The 15,851-nt window shown below is 45.7% G+C and overlaps 1 protein-coding gene across 1 annotated transcript in view; it reads left to right on the forward strand.

Annotated features, from left to right (window-relative positions):
- The window catches only part of Alk (ALK receptor tyrosine kinase), a 698,959-nt gene that overhangs the window by 327,089 nt on the left and 356,019 nt on the right, over positions 1–15,851 (forward strand). The gene's annotated exons all lie outside the window — the stretch shown is intronic.

Below are 15,851 nucleotides of genomic sequence, written 5' to 3' on the forward strand. Positions count from 1 at the left end.
CCCGTCTTTGTTCAAGCTGAACTAAACTGTCATACGGATGGTCACCTTCCCCTCCACATCTGTTTGGTGTAATTTGAAAATCACAGCCCTTGCACCTACCAGATAGGGACCACATGTTCTTTATCTTCCATATTATCCCAAATTAAAATGTGAGCTGGTAACTGAATTTATCTGTGTTCCCTGTAATAATGGCGCTTTAATCTGACTCTCAACCAAACGTTGGGAGAAGGCATATCAGATGAGAGGGGTTCCCGCAGATCTGATTTTCATGCAGTCACAGCATGAGAGGAAGCCTTGGCAGTAGCTGAGACTGTAGCCCTAGGCTTTGGTAATGATGACATTCAGATGCCAGCACTGGCCTTGTGGTTTGGCTCCTGTACGTGACAGAGAGCCAGCAAGAGACTTCGTGAGAGAGGGCAGTGAAGAGGATGCATCTGGGCTTCATTAGTTGCAATGTAATTTACAAAAGGCAGCTTTTCAGATGTTGGGATAATCAGCAGGCTGTTACGGAGGTAGCGTACGGTAATCATGGCCTGACATGAGCAATCCACCCTCAGTGAGATAAATGGATTGAACTGGCAGGGCAGCAGTTGGACTTTAACAATAATAAAAAATAAAATTGAGGGTTTTTTTCCCATGGCTTAATATAAGAATCCTCTGGAGGCATGCATAAAACCAAATGGTAGCAAAAATATAAATAAATAAGTAAAAGGTTGGTGGGAGTGGAGATGGGGTGAGTGGGGAGAAAAGGCCACTGTTCTGGGTCTCAGAGTCAATTTCCCTCTTATAAATACTGCGGGTGTTTGGGCAGTGGCTGAAACTAGGGTGGGTGGAGTGAGGAGGAGAAAGCAAGGCAGGGACCTCTCAGCCCAGACCCAGCATAAATCAAACAGTAATGGACAAGTAATTTAATACCGTTCTGGAGCTTCAGAGTGAATCATGGCTTTCCCCACAATGAGTCTGGGCTGTGGTGGGTGAAGAACTTGAAGCCGTTGACTCCTAGAATTATGCTCTCTCTGGGAGCAATATATCCATGCGCCTAGTTTGGTCAAAACCAAAGTCTTTGCTGGGGGTTCTGATAACATTTCCTTTACATAGGCCGTCTCCAAACTGGGAACTCCCTTCATCAGCTGCAACACAGTCTCCAGTACCAGAAGGCTTCGAGGGGCCATGAGTTGCTTTTATGGACAGTTATTTTTCTAGCCTGATGCATGATGGGTACTCTTGGAGAAGCCCCAGGCTAGTTCACGGAGGCTGAGTTCACTTGTGGGGCAGAGAGGAAAAGAAATAACTACCAACAGTGCGTGAGAGGCCACCAGGGAGGGTATGGTGGCCAGGGACGGTATGGTGGCAGGCTGCTGTGGTTTTATAGTATATATGATAATCAATGTCTGGCTGGATGTCATCTATTTTATTTCATCTTCATGTAAACAAACATATTGCCTTGTTGAAGAACAAAATGAAGTCACAGGGATCTTGAAGGCACCCAAAGAATGTTGGATAGAAAGGGAAGGCAGATACTGATTTTCCATGGCAAGCTGACATAAAATATAGTCCTCAGTGCAGGAGGAGGTATTTTTAAAGGTGGGGAATCCAAAGCAGAAAAAGTTGCTAACAATAATCTGCCCAGTAGACTCAGCAATTTTTAAAGGCAAGATCAGGAAGGCATAGAGACATCTCTGAGACTGTGTGAAGGGCAGGCAGGGTAAAGGATCCAGATGAGGTGGAGCCAGTCTGAGATCTGTATGGTCCAGAGGCTAGATGACTCCAGACGTGGCTCTGGCACTCAGACTCCTCTATTATGGAGTGTGGGCCTGGAATCAAGCACCCACTGGCTTTTATGGTAATTCGTGCTTTGCTCCACAGGAGCTCTGTACCCCAGTGTAATAAAGAGTTGATCACAATGGGCAGTTCTGGTCTCCAAGACCCTTCTCCAAAACCCTCTTCAGTGGTTTGTGAGTCTAAAATATCCTGGACCCTGGTGTCTGAAGCAACACCATGTAGCACAAACCCATGTGAACCTTCACTGAACTCTTGGAGGCTAATCTCCCTGATCCTTTTCTCCCATGGCAAAGAGCCCAGTGCAGCCAGAGGCAATACCCTGGCCTGCCATGTGCCTCTTTCTCCCAACTTACCGCTGATTCAAGGATGGCAGGCCCTCTCCAACCAAAAGTCTTGGTTGCCAAGAGGTGTGGGTTAAGCTGTTGAGATAGCTAGAAAAGACACACCACCTGACAGTTCATTCCACATGAAGTAGGTCAGAAACTCACCAAGCATGTGATCTGCTCCCAGGAGAGTCTCAGGCCCCTGGGAAGCAAGTTGAGAAGCTGCTTCAGAGCCATGGGGATTTCATGCTAGAAAGGAGGGCCTTGTGATGAGTGAGCTGCGAAGCATGCAGCAGCAGCATCCCCTCAGACCAGACCTTGTCTCCTTTCTTTCTCTTCACTAATTCTTCACTGTCATGGTCCCAGTTGATTCCATGATTCCATTGATATCCATGTGAACTCAGCTGCTCCACACACCCCTGTGCATCCACTGCTCGTATCCGTGCTGTTTAATGCCATCCGATATGTCTCTAACATTGGACTGGGGCCATGTTGCTGACTTTTGTCACGCTGGAGGAAAACAAGAAAGTGTAGTTTATAAAGTGACTGTTGGGTGCCACAACGGGACATTCCAGGACCATTGCAAATACCTTCTGTTGTAAGCTTCTCTGGAGTGCCATCTTTATTTATTCACAAATAAACTACTGCAGGATTCATGAGGTAGGGGGAACGACTCACTGAGATCTCAGATGAGTCCAATGCCCCAACACAAACACAACTGGAATTTAGGACCAACTTCCAATACTACTTCCTTCAGGAACACAGATAAAACCTTGGGATCCCAGAAGCGGGTAACCCATATGGGCTGACAGGGAGCTAAAAAGTCCCCATACCACCTGTTAGGAGAAGCTGTTTAGTGTGTCAGTAATCAACAGGTGGCTCACCAAGGGCACTTGGCAAGCAGAGACACAATCTCAACATGGAGAGACAAATGCCAACACAGCTTCAGCTGAGAGCATAAGCCCTCGGCCTCACTAAATTGGCAAATGGTAACTGATGTGTGGAGCAGCCAGGCTTGTGTGTAGTTGGGGGATGGGATGTCTACTGTGTGTTTTCAGGAAGAAAACAGAAAAATGGAAATGGAGGGATCTGCCCATCAAGGGATGGCTAGTCAGATCTAGAACAAGCAGAAAGAGGGAGGTTGAGATGGGGCTCCTGCGCTTTTGAGGGGCCTGTAGAACTGGTGAGTTTGGGCAAAGCGCACAATGGCTTGGGTAATATGTTATGGTTATTTGGGAATGTGATTTTTCAGCACATATTTCTCCTTGTCACTCATCCATCATGCAGCCTTGAAGAGCAAGTTACTTAGCCTCAGTCCCTGAGTATACCCACCGTCATTCCATCCTCTAAAGGTGAAACAGAAGGGCTTCAGTCTCTCGCCTGAAACTCTCATCCATTCTGCTTAGATGTAAGACAGGCAGGAGCCCACAGGCAAGTCAAGCTGACCAAGTGTACAGGAAGTTCTCAAAAACAAACATCTCCCCTCCATCCCCGCACAACTCTGGACTTCTATGTATGTCTCTCCACATGGCCTCCAATTAGGGACCGGATGTGAGGAACCCTGGATGTGTGTGAGGATGCTGTTACATATTTGGTGAGCCTAGCAGGTGTGGCCAACAGAAACACCATTCCTGACCCCAACACTGCAAAGGAGTGATTATCTGTCCAGAAACTTTGCAAAGGGCTGGGAACTCAGTTATCTACCGGCAAAAATTGCCAACCTGGGGATTCAGCACTGCTTCTCTGCAAAAACAGGCACTGAATTACCCTGCACTTAACAAATGGCTGCCCTGCACTCCTAAAGCTGCCAACACAAATTGAATTGTGTTTTTTCATTGGTGTATACAGTGGGTGTGCTCTTGAGCCAGCACTAATTTCCCCCAAGCAAGATAAATGCAGAGACCTGAGCCTGCCTGCTTACGTTCTGTCTCATTCTAGCAAATTAAAATGTCACGGAGCCACAGCAATCCTTTAGATGTGGTCAGATGGGGGCTGGAGGTGCTATGGGAGATGGGGACCTCTCATATGCTTTCATAATAGGCTCGGGTCCTACTTAGATGACAAAGGAGACAAGAGACTGATAAAAGCAGAATAAAACATTCACAGATTGCCATAAAATAAGACTGTAGGCAAGAGGTGTTGATTAGACTGTGCAACAATAAAACGCTTTATTTTGGCAGTTTTTAAAACCTTTAATTTTACTACGTATTTTTTATGTATGTGTGTATATGTATTCACTCATGGAGGATATTCTAGTTTGTGGCATACTTGCAGAGGTCATAGGGTATTTCTGAGTGCCATTTGTCAACTGTGTTCTACATATTATTTGAGACAGAGTCTTCCATTGGCCCAGAACTTCACATGTGGGACCAGGGTAGCTGTCCAGACCTGGAAGCCCCTACCTTCTGCCTCTCCATCTCTGGGAGCATACAACATGCCACTACACTCACTTTACATTCTACTCACTGTCCCCATCTGGCCTCATATGGCCCTCAGTCCCATAATCCTTTCTCCCATCACCCTCCCTTTCTCTTCTGAGTTGGTGGGCCCCCATGGGTATCCCCCTGGCACATCAAGTCTCTGCAGGGCTAGGCACATACTCTTCCACTGAGACCAGACAAGGCAGCCCAGCTAGAAGAACATATCCCACAGACAGGAAACAGCTTTTGGGACAGCTCCCGCTCTAGTTGATCAGGACCCACATAAAGACCGAGCTATACATCTGCTACATATGTCCATGTATGTTCTTTGGTTGGTTGTTCAGACTCTGAGAGCCCCAAGGGTCCAGGTTAGTTGACTGTATTGGTCTTCCTGTGGAGTTCCTATCCTCTTTGGGGTCCTCAATCCTTTCTCTTATTCTTCTGTAATAGTCCCCAAGCTCTATCTGCTGTTTGCCTGTGGGTGTATGCGTTCATCTGAATCAGCTGCTGGGTGGAGCCTTGCAGAGGACAGACATGCTAGACTCCCATCTGTAAACATAACAGAGTATCATTAATAATGTCAGGGATTGGTGCTTGTCCGTGGGATGGGTCTCAAGTGGGTCAGTTGTTGGTTGGTCATTTCTTCAGTCTCTGCTCCATCCTTCACCCCTGCATTTCTTGTAGACAGGAAAATTTGGGGTCAAAGGTTTTGTAGGTGGGTTGTTGTCTCTGTTGCTCCACTGGGGTTCCTGCCTGGCTTCAGGAGGTGGCCTCTTTAGGTTCCATATGCTCAATGCTGTGAGTCACAGCTGAGGTCACCCCTATTGATTCTTGGGTGCCTCCCTTATCCCAGATCTCTGTCTCGTTCCTGAGATGCCATCCCACCTGCCCACTCCCATGGTTTCACATCAACTTGAAACACAAACTAGAGTGATCTGAAAGGAGAGAACCTCAACTGAGAAAATGCATCCATGGGATCTGACTGAAAGGCATTTTCTTAATTATTGATTGATGAGGGAGGGTCCAATCCATTATGGGTGGGACTATCTCTTGCCTGCTGGTTCTGGGTTCTATAAGAAAGCAGACTGAACAAGCCAGGGGAAGCAAATCAGTAAGCAGCATCCCTCCACAGCCTTCGCATCAGCTCTTGTCTCCAAGTCACTTCCCTGGTTGGGTTCGTAGTCCTGACTTCCTTTGATGATGAACAGCAATATGGAAGTGTAAGCCAAATAAACCCTTTCCTCCCCAATTCACTTTTTGGTCACAGTGTTTCGTCACAACAATAGAACCGCTACCTAAGACACTTGAGTTCTGGAGATCCGAACTCAGGCCCTCAGACTTGGGAGGCTCTCACTCTCCTGACTACCCAGACTCCCGGTCCTTAAGAAATATTTTTCCATAACCGAAGTCTTTTCAAGGATAGTCATCTCCCTCCTATTCACTCTTAAACTGACCCACAATAAGTTTGCCTTGAGTCCTATGAAAATTTTCACCAAAAGTAGACACTTCATGAATCAGAGTTTATTGGTCAACCCAGTTCAGGCCATCAAAAATAATAGTCAGAGGCGGAGACTGCACGAGGGGATCTGCAGGAGGAAGCAGACCCCTGTGGAAGCCTGCAGTGCCACTGGCCCGTGACTGAACTGTCTGAAGTTGCAGTGGAACAAGAATTAATAATAAAAACCCTTGGTTCTCACATGTCAGTTTCTAGCAGGCATCTCTCAAGCATCAAAGTTTCACACAGCTCCCCTGCAACTTAAAGGCATCCTTTCTTGAAAGGGATGTGTGAGTACATGGTCAGTTTGTCTCCAGCAGAGCAAAGACAGGTCTAAGAATCCCCTCCCCAGAACCTGGACAGCAGCTAAGAAGAGTCTAGGGCCACATGCCCATCCCCAGAACAAACCTATAGAAAACAGTACCCTGCTGGAAGCCCTGTGTCTGAGAAGTTCAAAGTTTTTATCCATTTTCAGTCCCCATGGCCAGAGGTCAGGCTTCCCTCACCAAATCTTCATAAACAAGGTCCTGCCAAGAAGTTGTCAGGGAGATGGAGTTTAGGAGCGGAAATATGAGACTTCCTGGGACATTGCAGTGGTTTATAGGGCCAGTAGGACCAACTGTATGAAATCAACCTGTCCCAGACAATTCAAGATAAATGGTAGTCAACCCACAGGGACTTAAGATCAAAAGCAAGGAACAGCAACGCAGGCGGGAAGGGAGGCACCCACTGTAATGATATTCAACCCCTTATGTGTGTATCAATTTCAAAGGAGCTTCCACATTGGAGATCTTGCTCGCATCTGGGGGCAGTATGAGAAAAGGAATTTACAAGGAAGGGAAATCAGGTTCAGGAGGCTGCGGAGGGAGAACAGGGCTTCTAGAATAACTGTCAAGGCTTAGCAATAATTGCCATTGGCAATTCATTCCCCACTCAGAGCACACCCTACAGACATAGAGCTGGCTGGCCATGCTTCCACAGCGATGCACACCGTAAGGAAAGTTTTCAAATGGGAGATGTCAGCCAAGGACTCTCTCTCATTCTTGGTGGTATTTGTACTTGGTGTTCACCCTGCCTGAAACTGTGCCCTCTGTATACACATGGCTCCCTCCTATGAAGTTCCCAGGCACTGCACCAATAGCAGCACCATCTTTCCTCACTGCCCATGCATGCCTATCAGGTCTCTTCTTCTTCTCTTTCTCTACTGTTTACTTTTTGTTTGTGCATCTGTCTCCTTTCACCAAGTCCGGTCATGAAAGCCGACTTTATTTGTTTATTTGTTTTTGTTTTCTGCTTTATTCTTCTATGTCTAGACTGGAGGTCAGCGTTTCAGTAAAGGGCTGGACAGTAAATACGAGAGGTGTTTTAGGCCATGTACTTCCTGTGACAACTCATCTTTGCTGTGGAAACATAAAAGCATCCCTCAATGACATGCTTATGAATGGGTACATGCTCTAGTATAATTTCATTGGCAGGTAGTGGTGGTTAAATTCATGACTTGGCATGTTCTTTTGGTTTTTTTCCTACCACTTAAAAATAAGGGAGGGAGGGAGGTAGGGAGGGAAGGAAAGAGGGAGGGGGAGGGGGAGGAGGAGAGGGGGAGAGGGGGAGGAGGAGAAAAGGAGAAGGAGAAGGAGAGGGAGAGAATGTCCTGTGTGTCATAACAGTAGGATGAGATAATTCCCCCAACATGGGCTCAATCTGGTAAGGACAGCTCTGTCTTTGGTGAGATTTACCTGCATGGGCAGGTATTCCTTTTTATAAGCCACCTCTGTGTGTGGCTGAGCCTCTGTCTGTGTTTCTCTGGGGGTTCTGACTCCTTTGTTCCTCCAGAGAAGCTGTTCATTTAAATGTTTATCAGGGAAGGTGCTGTTCTCCTTGCTCTGAGCCTATAGGCTCCTTCTCTCTTCCATTATTTCTCCTTGTCAGTCCTCCAATGGCCTCTTTCCCTTCCGTTTTCTTCTCCTCCCCCTGTGTCTCTGCTCTGTGATTATCCATACTGTAAACAGAAGATTTTTATTATCTTGTTATACTTATTTGAAAAGACTTTATGCTTCCTGTCTCTGACTCAAAAGGCTGCTGAGAGAATGGTATTACATTCCTCTTGCTCAGGATCAGGTAAATAAAAGTTTTGTGTTATTTGATTTTTTTTATTTGTGGGTGAGACCTCTTTGAATAGGTGCACCCAGCAGAGTAGACCCCTATAACGCTCAGTATCTGCTCTCTGCCCAAGGAAAGCCTTAGCTAGGGACTCTACTTCACCCATGGCTTCCCTGCACAGCCAGTCCTACTGCTGAATGGACAGAGTCTAAAAGAAGCAAACTGTACCTAACAGAGCCAACGATGACCCTTAGGCTTGAGCTGGAGTTTCCCAAGTTCTAGAACAGATTTCTTCAAGGGCTGAGTCTTAGAGCACATTTGGTCTGAGGGTCTTTCTCACTGTGTGGCACCGTGGCTTACATACTCTTAGGATCTCTGGCAACCTAGGGTCTTCTCCTCATGTAAAAACCTCAAAAAATTCCCACATTCTTGGACATCTGAGCAAAGTTACCAAGCTCCCCTGGGGAAAAAAAATTCTAAAACTTAAACCAGCTTCCTGTACAATGGTGACATCATGTGTGTGTATCAACTCTTTGCCTAAAACATCCCGCAGGCTTAGTGCCTGCACGTTATCTTGAGTATTGATCACTCCTGGTTGTTTGCCTTCTCTTTCTCTGCAGAATCTGTTGGAGTCCTAGGTTTTAATAGTTTTTCCTTTGATATCAGGAGTTTAATTGTGCGGTTCTTAGCATGCCCTTGAGAGTGTAATGAGAAATAAATAATTCTAAGCAGCCTCCTGGAGTAATGAAGGATAAATTCTATCCAGAGTCTCCAGCATTAAGGAGATCTGCTAATAGTGGCGATAGTGCAGGGTTATCCCAATTAGATGGGGTAATTCTGTCAGGTCCGGGGTCATTTTTGCCACAGTTGTTGCAGTGTTAGGGATCAAACCCAGGGACTCAAATATGCAACTCTAGGCTCAAATATGAACCTCCTAGACAGGAGGCTAAGGTTGTAACTTATCCTTCTAGGGCCTTCCAAGAGTCCCATCAAAGACTGCATATGGACAGGCTCCATCACCATGTGGTAAGTTAGAGTTTAGGTGTTCAGTCCTCTGGAGCCCTTTATGCCTCTGACTGAATGATCCTGAAGGGACTCGACCAGCATTCCGGTGCCTCTACATCCTTATGTGTAGATCTCCCCATCCTCGATTTGTTTGTCTCTCCTCTCCCTCCCTCTCCTCTCTCCCTCTTCTCTCCCTCTTCTCCATCCCATTTTCCCTTTCCCCCCTCCCATCTTTCTCTCCACTATTTAGGCAAGAAAGGGAAAGGAAGTCATACTTATTAAACATGTCCAATGAGTGGCATCCTGCACCAGGTCTGGGTATTATTAAGTCTGTACCTCCATGGTATATTTTAGCAGTATATTTTATAGATAGGAAACCAGACTTAGTAGGTGACTTACCAAAGTAAGACAGCTTCTAAGTGAGAGCCTTGGTAATAGATTATGGTAAACATAATCAAAGGAACTTGAGTGCCCCCCTCCCTACAGCTCAGTAGGAAGCAGCCATTGCTGTCACTGTGGCTACAGAAGAGTAGGTTGTTTGATTCTCTAAGGTTGAACAAAAAAGAAACTATCAAGGCATGTAAGCCACATAAAGGTTTAGCTTCAGTGGTCACAGAGAGTGACCAGGGACTTGCTGGGATTAACAGTGGTGACATCCTTGGAAATTCAGTCTTCATCAGATGGAAAGAAGGGCTGAAAGGAGCCTGAAAAAATGTAAAACCCTTTTCTCTCCCTGAGAAGAACTGCAGGGATCCAGCATAATTGTGAGGATTGAGCTGCCAGGTCCTTGAAGTGGATGCCACATGAGGGTCATCTTAAAGACGTACCCATGATCACATCACTGCCCAGTGATTGCTTTTCCCACTGAGCACCACTGAGAAGATAACCAAGCCAGCTTACAGATGAGAGTTAACAGTGCATCCTTTAGAGTCAAGTTGTACCCACTCCCACATCTTCTTTCCTAACTTGCATCCCAACCACCTACAGAAGGTCTTCCTCCCCTCAGAGGCTGTAAGATCACTGTAGAGAGATGCACTTCTAGGGGGGAGGGGTTGTTTGCAACCTGGCTCTTCCCTGCAGAGCATCTGTGGCATGCCCAGAGACCACTGAGCAATGTCTCCCACAACTGACACTTAAAGTAATACCCCACTCCCCGAAAGGACACTCCCATGAGGAATTCCTTACTCTGTGCAGGTCTCAATATGATTTTTCTTTTCCCCTCTCCTTTCCACAGCCACTGTCTCTTGGGCAGTGACACTTGTAGCCTCTACAGAATGTAGTGGTGAGGGGGAAAATGTCTCTATGCTGTTGACAAAAGAGAAAAAGCGCTCTGTTCAATCAACTGTGAGGGAGACTGAATTATTTATACCCACTGCCTTTGTCAGTCACCGCGCAAGGTAATTTCATTGCTGAATTTTAAGTTTTTCATTAATTAACCACTTTTTCAGTCCACTGCTTCGCAGCTAGGCATCAACCCACTGCAGAGCCATTTCTGAGGAGGGCTGAGGGGAGGGCTGGGGAGTGATCCCAGTGACATATGGATGTTTCTGTGGTTTTGTTTTTTTCCACTGTTACTTTGGCTGTGTGCTGAAGCTGATATTGAATGTTTCATTTAAGGCTCGGTCTCACCCAAAACTGTCTACGATTTAATATGTCACAATATATATGTTGCTAAATCATCCCTGTGTCATCTTTCTTAACATTCTGTTATTAAAGCCCATTTTTCATGGTAAAATATTCCTCCAAGAAATGGCAGAAGGTATGCACATCCCCAGGTCCGCTGCTTAATTCTAATTGGATGAACCTCTAAAAAAAATGAAGCAGAAATTGAGAAAAAAGTAGCAGAATCAGGAAAATGCTTTTCTTAGAAATAAAATGGGATTTAGACTGGAAAGAAGAGTCACAAGAAAGGTGACGTTTTACTTGAACTCTCTAGATAATTGCTTCATCTTTTCCTCTCCTCTCAGAAAACACAAAGCTGGCCAGTCTTGCCCCAGGAATGTTTTATGACGTGGCATGCCTATGAAACATCTTTCTAAAGACGCCTTTGGGGATGAGAGTCTTTAAAAGATTTTCCTAATAGAAACACAGCAGACAAAACTGTGTCAACCCAAGGGGCATACATGAACACCTACTGTGTGCCAGGCTCAAGCAGGTGCTGGGCACAGGGTGAAGAGCACAAGTTCAGTCCTTGGCTGGTCCTGAGGGATCGAGATACAATCAGTTTATCCTGATAGTTGAGTCTTGGAACAGTCAGGATTTCTAGGGTCCTTTGAACTGATTGTCAGTTGGCCATAGGTAACCCGACTGCAAAGGTGGATGGAGAATAATCAGTTCTTATTCTGTGAGAGCGCAGTTTCCTGTAAGGAAGCTAGGGGGCGGTGTGACCTGGCTTTGGTTGCCGTTGGTGCTTATGTATCATCTTTGGTACTTTAAGTTACATAGGCTACTTTGATCATGGGTCAGAGAAATGCTTACATAAGTCAGTCTGATCAAAAACAATATAGTTATTGGTGAAAATTAATAATTAGAAAATTGTTCCCAGGCTCTCTGCTCCCTCCTGTTCCAGAGACAGCCACATCTTCTTATGCGGTGCCAGCCTCCACCCTTAGACAAAATGGTGAAGGCCGGTGTGAACGGATTTGGCCGTATTGGGGGCCTGGTTACCAGGGCTGCCTTAGGCTCTGCACTTGGCAAAGTGGAGATTGTTGCCATCAACGGCCCTTCATTGTCCTCAACTACATGGTCTACATGTTCCAGTATGACTCCACCCATGACAAATTCAACGGCACAGTCAAGGCTAAGAATAGGAAGCTTGTCATCAACGGGAAGCCCATCACCATCTTCCAGGAGAGAGATCCCGCTAACATCAAATGGGGTGATGCTGGTGCTGAGTATGTCATGGAGTCTACTGGCATCATCATCATCATGGAGAAGGCCGGGGCCCACTTGAAGAGTGGGGCCAAAAGGGTCATCATCTCTGCCCCTTCTGCTGATGCCTCCATGTTTGTGATGGGTGTGAACCACAAGAAATATGACAACTCGATCAAGATTGTCAGTAATGCATCCTGCATCACCAACTGCTTAGCCCTCCTGCCCCCCCCCCCCCAAGGTCATCCATGATAACTTTGGCATCTTGGAAGTGCTCATGACCATGGTCCATGCCATCACTGCCACTCAGAAGACTGTGGATGGCCCTTTTGGAAAGCTGTGGTGTGATGGCTGTGGGGCTGCCCAGAACATCATCCCTGCATCCACTGGTGCTGCCAAGGCTGTGGGCCAGGTCATCCCAGAGCTGAACAGGAAGTTCACTGGCATGGCCTTCTGTGTTCCTACCCCTAATGTCTATCCATTGTGGATCTGACATGCTGCCTGGAGAAACCTGCCAAGTATGATGACATCAAGAAGGTGTGAACCAGGCATCTGAGGGCCCACTGAAGGGCATCCTGGGCTACACTGAGGACCAGACTGTCTCCTGTAACTTCAACAGCAACTCCCACTCTTCCATCTTTGATGCTGGGGCTGGCATTGCTCTCAATGACAACTTTGTAAAGCTCATTTCCTGGTATGACAATGAATACGGCTACAGCAACAGGGTCGTGGACCTTATGGCCTACATGGCCTCCAAGGAGTAAGACACCCTGGACCACCCACCCCAGCAAGGACACTGAGAGCAAGAGAGAGGCCCTCGGTTGCTGAGGAGTCCCTGTCCCAACACTGAGCATTTCCCTGACAGTTTTTAATCCCAGACTCCCATAACAACAGGAGGGGCCTAGGGAGCCCTCCCTACTCTCTTAAATGTCATCAATAAATGTTCACTGCACCCCCCTCCCCCCCAAAAAAAGAAAAAAGAAAGTTGTTCTCAGAAAAAGTATCCACACTTTACTTCTGGAGACACATCCTCTCCCAAGCTCTTGTTTTTCTTTGCATATTTTCACATACATCATCTATTTGATGCTTAGGGTCTCTTCTCAGTAGAAGTACACCATAATAACCTGAGACATTTGCTGCTCACCTTCAGCCTCATTCTTACTCTCTTACATGAACTCTTGCGTTTAACTAAAGTCCTCCTTGAACTCTCTCCACTATTTTTGCCATTGGAAACAATATGTTTTGTTTTAAACATATTGGAATGTACATTTTAACTCACTTCCCAAATCATTTCCTTTAGCAAACTTTGAATTGCTGGCCTAAGATATTGTCAAGTGTTAAGATTTTAGACATCTTTCCCCTAGAAATCTTTCACTAATTTACATTTCTACTAACAATGTATGTGGTTGTTTCTCTTGGTTTCCTGGTCTCTCAAGAGTTCAATTTTTGTTTTGTTTGACTTGGGTTTTTAGTCCTAAGCTTTGAACCTAGGGCCTTATGTGCTTCACCAATGAATTATGTCCCTATTTCTTTTGTTTTCATATTTTCTACTTTGAGATAGACTCTCACTAAGTGAGAGTCTTCACTAAGTGGCCAAGCTAGCCTTGAACTTGTAATCTCCTGCCTCAGTTTCCTAAGTATCTTAGATTGTATGCCTGAGCCACCAGACACAATGGTTCACTTTTTGACATGTTAAACATATCTGGGAGAACCTACCCCAAATACTATCAAAGTTCCATTAGGACAGGGGTCAGTGAATCCAGAATATCTTTCTTCTATGGGGATGCAGGGAGTTGATTTGTTACTATTGTTGATGTCTTGAAGACAATGGAGCACACTAGTAACTCTTCTTTGAAGCTCTAGAAAGCTCCATATGTATATAAGGGGTTCAGGAGTGCAGGGTGTGGCCAGTTAAGTTCATCAATGACTCATTAGAATTTATTCCTGATGAGTGGCCACCATCAGCAGGCTGGAATGAACTGCATGCGCTAGCAACATGGTTCAGGCAAGGCAGCCATCCAGGATGGGTTTACAGATAGTATAACCTTCATCTGGTTTCCAAGCCTGGTTCTTCTCACTGCAAGCTCATCTAGGTCTAACTTGCCATGGAAAGCAATGGCAGCTGACACTGTCATAATGAGCTACCCTGGAAGAGTCACCCAAGGTAGGGAGGACCAGTTTGCTTCTGTCACACAAAGTACCAGGTGTTAATGGTAGCCCTTCCCACGTAGTCATAGATTTTTCTCTTTCTTTTCTTCTTCAGTTCCTCCTCCATTTTATAACTGCTCTAATTTAATCTCGCCAATATCAAACTCATTCGTGAGAGGTAATAAAATCCTCTCAGGAATAAAACGGAGTTTATGTTGAGAATAACAATCTATCAATTTTGCAAGGCACTATTAAAATTTCTGCTGTACAGTAGAGCCTGGGTGAAGCAAGGCTTCCTTTGTGGGATCACCTGCACTCCCATGGGATAAGCCAAAACTAAGGGAGCCTGGCTGCTGGAAACCAGGAGAGCTGGTGATTGAGAGCCTCTAACGAGGACTCTGAGAGATAGATGCCATGAATTCTTGTTTTCTCAGGCTCCCTTCAGTGGCTAGTAAACATGTCTTTTCCACAGTCTACCTGCTTGATGCTTGATTCCCAATATCCCATTCGTTTCCACGGTGTTTCCCACCCCCACCTTGCCAAGTAGCAAAAGATTGGTCTATGTCCACCCTTCTGCCATCCTGTGCTCCTCAGGCTCTCCAGCACTAGACCCTCGATGATGGTTACTTTCAATTATAAACATGATTGGTTTAGAAAAACCAGGCATTATGAACCAGTTTGGGGTATGTCTATATGGATGTTTTCAAAGAGGTTTAACTGAAGAGGGGAGTCCTACTGAGTGTTGGTGGCACCACTCTTTGAGCTGGGGCCCTGTAAAGAGTAAAAAGGAGGGAAAAAAACCTAAATGAACATTGGCATTACACTCTCTTGCTTCTTGGGTGGCATCATGGACCAAGCTCCTATGCCTTTTCTACCATGATTGTCTGCATCCCTCCAAACTGTGAGCCAAGACAAATTCTTCTTCTCATAAGATGCTTTTTGTTCACCCACAGCGACAAGTGGAGTAGCTAATACAAGTGGGGAAATCTGAGTTCTAACATCAGACCCACTGAGAGTCTTGGAGCCTTTGGATGTGGGTTATTTTTGGCCTCACTATTTTCTCTCCTAGAACTTATACAAGGATTTGCTGAGAAAAAAAAAATCAGATCAGCTGCCCCAGACATAGCTGGTATGAGAGGACATTGTTCTCATTATCATTAAGAATTGTGTTGTGTATTAACCACACAGAAGTGATGAAAAGGGGAACTATAGGGAATGTTGCTGGGATTATGATAAATCCCAACTTTTGGGGAAACAGTCCCCAGTCAGTGGCCTTATTAGTCCCCAAGGGGATTCTAGCAAATGTTCCTGCATATAACTGGCTTGTAAGCCTGGAGGCCCAGTAAAAGATTGGCTCTGACCTATCCAGAAAGATCCATGAAGGAAAGGTGTGAAGACAGAGTCTGTTCCTTTAAGAGGAATGCAGATTGCTCCCAAGGGCCCTGCATGAGGTCATTGTTCAGGCAGAACAATCCTGTAGGTAGAAGTGCTATCTCTCTGAGCATAGATGGGTTTCCTGCTTATAATTGCTGAAGCAGGTAACTCCGCTTCACCTATTGCTTTGGTCTGAGTCAATTGTGAGAGTCTAGAATGAATCTAATCATCTAACTGTGAGGTTTCTGGATCTCTTCTAAAACCATTCCAGACAGCTCATCTCAGCATCCCCCACACTTACCCTTACACCATAATTTCCTGGAGGTTTGCTTG

This window comes from Arvicanthis niloticus, chromosome 11, assembly GCF_011762505.2.
Source record: "Arvicanthis niloticus isolate mArvNil1 chromosome 11, mArvNil1.pat.X, whole genome shotgun sequence".
NCBI lineage: Eukaryota > Metazoa > Chordata > Mammalia > Rodentia > Muridae > Arvicanthis > Arvicanthis niloticus.